This window comes from Corvus brachyrhynchos, unplaced genomic scaffold (genome assembly GCF_000691975.1).
Source record: "Corvus brachyrhynchos isolate BGI_N302 unplaced genomic scaffold, ASM69197v1 scaffold115, whole genome shotgun sequence".
Lineage (NCBI taxonomy): Eukaryota > Metazoa > Chordata > Aves > Passeriformes > Corvidae > Corvus > Corvus brachyrhynchos.
In genome coordinates, this window is record NW_008239553.1 from 16652010 (window position 1) to 16662778 (window position 10769).

Here is a 10769-nt window from a genome sequence, read left to right on the forward strand (position 1 = left end):
CATTCCTGCCCCTTGGATTTTTATGCTGGGTCCTTTCCCCTTGACTGTTCCTTCATCAATGCATTGACTGAAATGCGAAATAATTGTTTTACCGATATCAACATTGGAGTAACAGGCAAGGAGAACTGAATATGAAGAGGTGGTTCATCTGAGGAACTTTGACAAGATGTGCAGAATGCAAGTGAGCCAGAAGCACTTTATGACACATTCAGAACCTGAATTACAGTTTTAGTAATCATCAGTTCCCCTTCTTCTCTGTCATTTCTTTATTTAATATATTGCATGGAAGAGACTTACCGTGCAAGTTTTATAAGCTTGCAATAAAAATATAACAACTGTTGTATTAAATTATTTAAGTAGTAAACCATTGTAAAAAGCAGACAAAGTTATATCAATGTGGAGACAGAAAAAATTATTGTGATGGAGTATAAAATATATTGTGCTGATTACTACAGAATTTTTGCCCAGTTTAGCATATTGTAAATCCTTGGTTGGCCTTAAGAATGAAACTGCATGTAGATTTTTTAAAAGAATTATGGCAAGTGATTAAGAAAAGTGAAGCTAAAATCAGATTTATAATTTAAAAACAAATCAGGAAAAATGTGACAGCAGACAAAAAATATTTAAGAAGTCAAAAGAGAGAATTGTGGCAGAGCAAAGGATCAGTGTATTTAAAATTTCCAGACTTCACCTGAGGGAGAGCTAGAATTCTGAAGGAAATGGATAACCAGCATTTTATTTTTAAGAAAGTAGATTATTATTTTATTCTTTAGTACTATGCTTTACTAAAGGGATGTACCAATAACTTTGAATCTGGCTGTATTTATATTAGTAGATTTGAAAGTGCTAGATTTACCAAAATCAGTAACTACAAAGGGAAACAAATATATTTAGCATGAAGTTCTGACTATAAATGATAAGAACCATTTAAGTTTCCTTTATTCTGCCTCTTTGCTCTTGGTAAGTCAAAAATGAAACTGATTAAAAGATGATGAATAACAATAATCATCATCATCCTCCTTTAGCATTTTCCTGTTTCACCTTTTTATCTTACCAGATTTTTTGGGACTTTTAATGACCCCAGGTGTTCTTGTGGCACATTGCAGATGAGTTTTCTTTGCCCTGAAAAGTTATTTGGCAGAAATTCAGCTAGGCAGAGCATATTTTGTTACCTTCCTTTCTACCAAAATGTGCTTTCTGCAAAAGAGAAAAAGAGGTGATGGCCTCCTTCTAATGAATCGTCATAGCAGTGGTGTAATTGAAAAACCACCTTGCAAGAGAAGCCTTTTTTTAGAAAAAGCCAACTCATTCAGCTAATGTAGAGTAGAAAATACTGGTAAGACCACTCTAGTGATGATCTTGCAGGTGTGATATTCCCTGACAAATTAAGGCCCAAGGCATAAAGTACCAGTGTTGACCAAAGAAAGGGCTGTATGGGCCTCTTATCTTTACTTTAAAACTTCATGAACAATTTATTTCTCTCTACCTGTACTGAAAAATTGTTACAACCACATCTTAAACAGAACGAAGCACAAGGATAAGTTATGTTTTCACTGTGCCTGTTAGGCTGGGCTTCTGTTGGTGGAAAAGATAAAGGTCGCCCTTCCATCACTTGCACTTCATATTTCTTAAAAGTGGTTAAAGCATCACATACATTTTTCTTCTGAGCATTTTCAATTTCATTAATCCAGTATCTCTTTGAGCTAACATGGTTCTTAACAGAGATGTAGCTTAAGGCTCCAGAAGCAGAAATTCCTGACAAAAGAACCAGTGATCCAGCAGAGGAGCTGTCAGTGCTTCTGACTGACAGGTCACCTGTGGGTCCTGGCCCACCTGAGGGGGCTGATCCAGCTGGGTGAACCTGAAACCTCTAAGCAACGGCCCAGATCTGGGCAGCTTTTCCATTTACTGCTGTGCTATGCTGTATACTTTAGCTGTCAACACAAAATATAAGAGTTACAGAAAGCAATGCAGTTCGTGCAGTCCCAAAAGGCATTCTATAAAGCTTTTTTGGTTTGTTTTTTTTCTTAAACAGATGTTTGAGACCATGTGTTTTGGTGGAGAAACATTCTTCTTTTTTAAAAAGATATATATTTGTGCAATAATTTAACTTAATGCAGACTTTTTTGATATACTGTGGTATAAAATATATTGCAATGTTTAATAAGAAATCATAATACAGTTAGATGTAGAACCTTATGACAGGTATAATAGACTATTTTGCCATGAAGTCCACAGGTATCTTTCAAATGACCTGTAAACAGCTTCACCTATTGATGGTGGAAGAAGAGCAGAGGCCTCCAAGCAGTGAAGTTGTTTAACACAGAGCGGGTGGAACGTGTGCAGCACTGCTCTTCTGGGACTGTGATTTTAATTTCCAGAGATCCAAGAGCAGCCCAAGCAAAAGGCTGGTTCAGTTCTTTGCCACTGTATTATTGTTTGGAAGTGTCCTCACTGTGGTACGCTCTCAAGAGAAGGGCTGTATGCTGGGTCAGAATTCGGGGTCAGTTGTTGGCTTTTCTACAAATTACCTTAACAAATCATGTAATTCTTCCAGTGTTTTCTATGGCTCAGTTTCCTACCTATCCAGTGTTCATTTTTCAGCTCTCAGAGTTTTGTGTCAATGGTAAACTCTTGGTGGTAGACTTTGTCTGTTATTCAGTGTTTATTTAGTGCCTCATAAAATGACACCTAAGTCTTGCTGAAGGCTTTTGTAAATTATGCTATTAATAACTTCAAGTTAGAGCAAAAATGACTTGCAGCTCAGATAACTATGTGGCCAAGTTACAGACCCTTTTTCTTTCATTTTGCTGTTGTTTGACACAGCTGAATGACTCTCCCAAGCCTCCTGTTCTTTAACAAACTATGAGCTCATATTACACAGGAAGCACTAGCACTGAGATTTATTTGTCATCCTTAGAGGCCATGAGAAGGAACAAAAGACTTTCATCCCTCTTTTTTTGTTCCTTGGCTGTAGGGAGTAAGAGGGTACTGATATCTTGGGTCACTGCCATACAGGATAAAAATCCAATTAATGTAAATCTGCCAGATCGAGGGGAAGCAAGTAGTGTGGCTATCAGGAGCCCACAAATTTCTGGGTGGATCATCAGCAACATCTGGCAGCACAATTTCCCCATTAAAACAGAAGCTGGGTTTTGTTCCACCTCCAAATACTGGTCTACCCTTCTTTTTAGCCTGCTCTGGATAATTTTGCATAAGTTGTCAGTTGCAGCAGTAATGAAATTTTAGTCATTTGTTGAGTCAGCACAAAAGGCAGTGAATGCCATGACCACTGTTACATCTTCCAGGAAGCTTTGATTAAACTGCTGTGAAGCCAGACCTGGATCAATATGAATGATCTTCATTGACCTAATAATGTATTTAACATGTTTGGTGCACTTTTATCTGTTTCTGTTAGAATACACTGTTTACATTAGTGCAGGAGATTGATTTAAAGTTTCAGAGTTCTTTACAATGGTAAACATTAGAAATAACCTCATTAGTTTGCACATGATACTATATATAAATATGTAATCTACCATGCAAGGTCCTCAATGTACCTTGTGTAAATTAGCATAGCTACCATTTATACTTGTTGAGAATCTGGCCTAGAAACTGAAAACAATTATTCCATCAGTATTATTTTAAATGATCACAGCTTAACTTGACATAAAGCAAGGACCATATGATCTCTGTACCCAGTCAAAAGATGCTTACCACAACATCTTTTAGAAAGCTTTTCTATTATTTGTAGACTAAATTCTCCTACCAGCAGATGTATGTGGTGTCCTCTAGTTATATGAACATCTCTCTGTGGTCTGGCCTTTTGGATGCATTGTGTCCAGTCAGGTATTTCTTTAACCCACTGGCTTTGAAGACTATTTAGCAGACTTGAATAAACGAACAAATGTGGAAGCTGTACCAAACATATCACTTGGGGATGTCAAAGCACTTCACAAACATTGTTACAACTTAGTCCATGTGTAACCACCGAAGGACATATTTGCTTCAGTATGTCTCATGACAGCTTCTTAAAAAATATACTTAAGTGAATTTAACACTTGTGAAAGGTGCCAGATTGACAGGCCCTAGAGATAAAAGTTCCTGCATTACCAGCAGGCACAGCCGGGCTTCCCACACACACTGCCCCACCAATGTCCCCAACCCTACCTGGAGGGCACAGCAACCAACTGTCCTACAGCTTGCAAATCTGCCCATCTCATGCTCCTGGACTATGGGCCAAGAGTCAGTAGCTGCAAAGTGACCTAAGGGTGAAAAACCAAGTTCCATAATTACTGCACAGGTGCTGTTGCAGTTGATCATTTTCACACCAAGTTTTCAACTAATCTGGAAAAAAAAAGTAAAGTACATGTTTATCTGATTTAGAGTACAACAAAAACATGTGTGTGAGCCTCTAGTGAATCCTGTGGTTCTATCTGCCCATATAGGCACATTCAGGTGAGACTATATGAGTGAACAAGTATATACACATACTGTGAAGTGCATTCTTAAATGCCTCCTGAAAAATGGGTCTTTACTACTTCCTATGTTTGTAATAGTCTGTCTCCATTCATAACTCATCCCTGCTTGGCGTCACTACAGCCCATCCTCCCCAGAGATTCTGGACACAGCTGGCATACAAATTCAATAACCATCCACCCCATAAAGAGATTGGATTGTTACAGGGTTGAAGGATAGCACGCAGGGAAAACCAGCTCATGATCTTTGCATTCTGTCATGGTTTTAGAAAAAGCACAAGTTCTTCTCTGAGTGATTGTACTCGTAAAGTTCAGTCCTCCATTCTCTTTGAAATTATATTTAGACTCACTGTGAGCATTGGAAGGGCATGCTTAAGTGTTTCTTTATTTAGTGCAGAAGGCTAATGACATTTTAAACAAAAGTGCACATTTATAACCTTGTATAGGCTGATTCTCAATCTGTATATAGGACATGACTAAAAACAGAACATTGGAAAACACACGGCGATGAGTTTTCATGTTCTGCTATTTTCTAAGCTGTAGCCAGCAGCTTGAAAGAATTATTATGGAAGCCAAATCTTAATTCTTTCTACTGAGAAACAGCCCTAATATGCAGAGGAGCTCAGCAACAAGTGTTTATCTTTAAAAGAGTCACATTTATTTCTGCTACTTGCTGTTGATATGCATGATAAAATACCTCATTGGACTGGTACTGTGTGCACTTTGGAAGGTAACTTCTGTATATCCAGAAAGAGTTGGGTGGCTTACACCTTTTTTAGGGATGGCATTTGGGTCTGAAATTTTAATTGTTGTAAATATTCATCTATTTTATGATTATCATTGCCCTATTTTCTTTCCTTCTCATCATTTCTGGTGTATCTGTCACACTGTACAACTTTAGGAAGCATCCCTGCCAGCTCAGTCCATACTATAACTAAGATGAAGTTTAGGTTTCAAAATTTAGCAGGAAGCTCATGAGAGAATGTATACTTGGAAGAGGATGTTTTAAGATGGTAGTGTCCATGAACTCTGCTTGAATATGTTGCCTCACCCAGCCTCAGTTTTCCTGTGCAGGCTGTCTACTGTGAAAAAAAGACCATCTTCCCTTTTACAGGTTTGGTCTCTTTAGTACTGGTTTCATGTTTTTTTCAACCTAGTTTCAAATACTCAGTGTACCTGAGTCAGGTTTTCTTTTGGACTGTTTCTTTTTTTAATTTTTTTTCTGCTTGCATTTGTGTAGTACCCCAATTGCATTTTCTTTTCATTCATTTTATTCAGTAGTTCCTAATTTTACTTTTATCATGTTATAAATTTCACTTCCATCTGCTACTTTTTACCTGCCAGTACTATTAAGTCTTTTGCCATCAACCACCTCTTTAATATTTTTGACCTAGTAGCTTGCCTTTTGCTTTCAGAAAGACAAAAGGCTTTTCTTGTCTGCTAATGAGAGAGGAGGAGGGCAACACCAGTGACCTTCTCGTACAGAATGACAATGCTCCACTCCCATAAAGATGCAGAGGAAGAGAAAAAGATGTTTACCAGTTTTTCCTAAGATGCACAGTATACTTGGGCACCACTAAAAACACTATTTGGAAGCAAAGGCTTCCTAAAGTTTACCTATCCCCTTCTGAAGTTCCTTCACAGTTCATATAAAAAGAGTATAGATGCGAAGTATTGCTTTAATTTTGATTTTAAAAGGCTAGAAACTAGAATTCCTTATTAGGGAATGATAGGAGAGAGGTTCTTTCAGGACTAAGTTAAACAGAAGCCTTCAGAAGAATAGAAGGGGGTTGGTTCATTCCCATCTTCATGTAAATTGAATTACAGGGTTTAGTAAGTGAAACGGATCATAAGATAGACCCCGCAGAGGCCAGGAAGCACTAATTAACGCCCACAGTGAGTAACGTTTCTGAAATTGGTCTTTAATCAAACTTTGCTCTGAAAACAAAACAAGGTATTGTGGCAGCTTGATAAAAGAGATGCATCACCAAGGCTGACAGGCCCACTATCAAACCGATACTAAAAATAACTGTTCTGTCTACTAATTTTCTTTCAGATGCTAAAAAAATGCATGAGCTACAGTCTAAAAAGACTTGTACAGTTACTCAGCCAAGTGACTCAGCTCTAGAAAAGTGAGGTTCCTGTAAATGTTAATGCTCTCCCTGATTATGAGGGAGCCCTTTTTCTTTCCCACACCCTCCTGTTGAAGCAGAGGAACAGCAGAGAGGATTGTGAGGCTGGGAGAGGAAGATGCGGCATCTGGATTCCTTCAGAGTTGGTCATTTTATGCCAGCAGTCCCTCTCCTCTTGCTGCTGGTGGTGCAGCATTCAGGCATCCTGACTAACTTACTGGTATAGATTAAGCCAATCACTCATTTTTCTTGTATCTCACATGAACAGTAAGGTCCATGACTGCTGCCTTTTGCGCTCACAACTTCTCCTCACTAAATCTGAGAGCAGGAGTTACCAGTATGGCATGCAGGGAAACACAGCTCATTTTCCTCATTTCCTTTCATCTGCTCAGCTGTAGGAAGAGTTGCTACAACTCCTGTGGGTACCCGTCAAGCCTAGAGCAACTTTCATTATGTTTTCACTGTAGCCTGCTTAAAAACATTACTAGAACTTCTAGGTTTGGGATAGATTCCAAAGGTACAAGAAGTCCACTGCACAAACAGGACTAGCAGTAAAATGTAACAGGGCACTAGTCTTCTCTTTATAGCAGATTTTTCTCTTGGCACAAAAAAGACATGGACCTGTTGAAGTAGGTCCATAGGAGGGCCACTAAAATGGACAGAGGAGTGGAACTTATCTCTCCAGTGAGGAAAGACTGAGATAGTTGGGGTTATTTAGCTTGGAGAAAGTTCTTGGGAGACTGTTTATTGGCCTTTCAATATATACAGGGAGCTTATTAGAAAGATGGGAGAGACTTTTTAATAGGGCTTGTAGTGATGCCCCTTATCCAAGGAGTAATGGTTTTCAACTAAAAGAGGGTGGATTCAGACTAGATGTGAGGAAGTTTTTACAGTGAGGGCAGTGAGACACTGGAACAGGTTGCCCATAGAGGTGATTGATGCCTCATCCCTGGAAACTTTTAAGGTCAGGTTGAATGGGGCTCTGAAGCACCTGGTCTGGTTGAAGATGGCTCTGCTTATTGCAGGGGGTGGGACTAAATGAGCTTTAAAGATCCCTTCTAATTCAAACTATTTTGTGATTCCGTGGTTTCTTTTGGTGAATGCTCTGCTGGGTTAAGTGTTGCTCTGTTTCTATGTCCAAAGTGACAGAATCCTATCAGTCTGGATCCTAATAACCATATCCTTCACAGAAGAGGTTGCAGTCATCTAAAATGGTGTCCAGTATTAGGAACAAGCTGAAAGGGGATGGCTAACATTGGCCTTGGTGCTTTCAGTATAGGCTGTATGTTCATCTGTTATATGGTTACTTGAAAAAGGTGTTTTCATTGTTACATTGTTTAGTATGAGAAGAAAGAAGTCTGTCAGTATAGATGGGTTCATAAATTGCAAGACAACCTGAAATGTAATGTGAGGAATTCGTGGAGATAAGTTTTTATGAAAGAATTGTTTGCAGATACAGACATGCAGATCTGGCTGCTTTGGCAACTGACCAGGCTATGACTTGAGTTCCAAACACAACTACAATTCCCTCTGTAATTTCTTTTTTTTTTTTAATTTTGGGGTATGTATACTTACAAATAAGCCTGAAACAGTAAATTTGGGGTTTTTTTTGAAGTCTAAATTATACCAGTTACTTTTTCTGTTAACAAATGGTATTGTGTATTACCATTCAACAGAAAAGCTCATTCATCAATTGTTGACATTGAAAGAAGGGAGAGAAATCTAGACATAGTTTAAAAAATCTCAACCACACAGATTATGTTTTGAAAGTTATGTAGCAAAGAACACAAGTCATTTTATAGTCACAGTTCCAATGACTGGCTTAGGAAATCACAGATTTAAAGTGGTTTCGCAGCCTTATCCAAAATCCTACTGGTCATTTGTCTCATGTAACATTGGCTATAACAGACTTCCCCTGCAATTCAAAGCAGCTGCTTAACTTATGTTCAGATAAATAATGTCATCAAACAGAAACATAAGACGCCATATGAAAAGCCAAGTATTGGACTTCGAAAAATATTCATATTGTCATTTAAAATCTTCACAGCTGTAGCAAAAAAACCCAGCACAAAATCCTATTTTGCCAAGTGACTCCCTTTTATATTCCAACAGTATATTCTTGTTTACTGGGTTTGATTTTATTTTGGATAGAAAGGTATGAATTGCAATGAAGCAAGCAAACTGTGCAGGTTTTTTTTCAAAATCTTGTATCAAACTACATCATTTTATATAAAGAAAAATGTTAGAAAAACCCTGGACTGTAAAAACAGACAACATTTGGAAGCACAGTTTCCGTTCTTGCTGTGGTTGTACACCAGAGACAGTCAGCTGGATGTTTAAGAAAGGGAGAGGTGTCTCCAGTTCCTCGTGTTCCACCTTTTCATTGCACTGCCTGATCATTTAAGGCAGAGGCTTGTTCCAGGCAGCTTTAATTAAACTATGCTGTGAAACCATATATAGATCAATGGAAACGACCCATAACAAGCTAATCATGTATTTAACAGTGTTCAGTCCAGTTCAATCACCTTCTAACATTTCTGTGGCTTTACACTCATGTGACAAAGCCCTGAATGTGTATATGTATTTTTAATCCATCTCATTAGTGACCATATGCTTTGGCTTCAAGGGAGACAAGAACTGTCTGCAATCTGCCAGGGATTTAGGGACATCAATAATTTGTGAATAGTCATGTTGGTACTGGTCGAAGGGTTAAGTGTTCTGCACACCAGGGGCAGATCTTTTGGGACTGGAACTCTTAGTCAACTGTTAGGAACCTGATCCCCTGTGATGCATCTTTTCAAAGTACATGCAGCATGTCAGATCTCTGCTGCAGAAGCAATGGAGCTTTATTAGCTCAGGGATTTAAAAACCTGCTCTAAGCAATGTAACAATATCTTTTGGTTAAAAAGTGAAGGAAAGATAGTAGTTGTAATATGAAAGTGATTTTTTACATACTGGGCTAAAAGTGATCTCCCTTTTTGCTACCATTTTCCTTTTTCATATGAGCTATTAGATTACTACTCCCTTGCAGATATACAGTGAAGCAAGAGTATGGCAACAATAACAAGGACCTGATTTTGAAAATGTAAGTGGATTCTGTGGCCTTACGTGATACTGCCTAAATCCTGCTGAGGCCAATGACAGCAAAGATGTAAAAATCACCCTCCTAATCATTTGGAATGACCCTTTAGGAGCTCTCAGGACATTTTTCTACCTAGTATGAAAAGCACCTTTAAAAACAAGGGCTTACAGTCTTAGTTTGTGCCACGTTATATGGAAGGGCTGCTAAGTCAACATAAGAGATCATCAAATTATTGATTTCAGTATCCTGTCTTAACAAAGGAATAGCAGAAATAGATGGTAATGCCAGAAGAAATTTCATATGGAACCTGCTCCCTGAACTTCTGTGGATCATTTGGGAGCAGGGGGATCCATCTTGCAGGATGAAGTTCACCTGTTTTGAGCAAATTTCATGTACTTATAATCATAGAATCATAGAATGGCTTTGGCTGGAAGGGATCTTAAAGATCATCCAGTTCCAAACCCCCCACCTTGGGCAGGGACATGTTTCACAAGACCAGATTGCCCTGAGCTCCATCCAACCTGGCCAGGAACACTTCCTGGGCTGGGGCATCCACAATTTCTCTGGGCAACCAGTTCCAATGCCTCACCACACTCACAGTAGAGAATTTCTTTCTAATATCTAACCTAAACCTACTCTTTTTCAATCTGAAGCCATTCCCCCTTGTCCTATCACTACATGCCCTTGTAAAAAGTCCCTCTCCATCTTTCCATCCTTTTAGGTACTGGAAGGCCACAATTACGTCACCCTGAAGCCTTCTCTTTTTCAGGCTGAACAAACCCATTTTTCTCAGCCTTTCCTTGTAGGAGAGGTGCTCCATCCCTCTGATCACCTTGGTGACCCTCTTCTGGTCTTGCTCCAACAGACCAATGTCCTTCCTGTGCTGGGACCCCAGAGCTGGATGCAGCACTGCAGGTGGGGTCTCACCAGAGCAGAGCAGAGGGGCAGAATCCCCTCCCTCTCCCTGCTGCCCACGCTGCTCTGGATGCAGCCCAGGACACCATTGGCTCTCTGGGCTGGGAGTGCACACGGCTGGGTCATGTCCAGCCTCTCACCCCCTGGCACCCACCACGCCCT

General features: G+C 39.3%; 1 protein-coding gene across 3 annotated transcripts in view; it reads left to right on the plus strand.

Moving 5' to 3' along the window:
* Positions 1 to 10769, plus strand: part of DPH6 (diphthamine biosynthesis 6) — a 224693-nt gene that overhangs the window by 181456 nt on the left and 32468 nt on the right. The window lies entirely within an intron of this gene.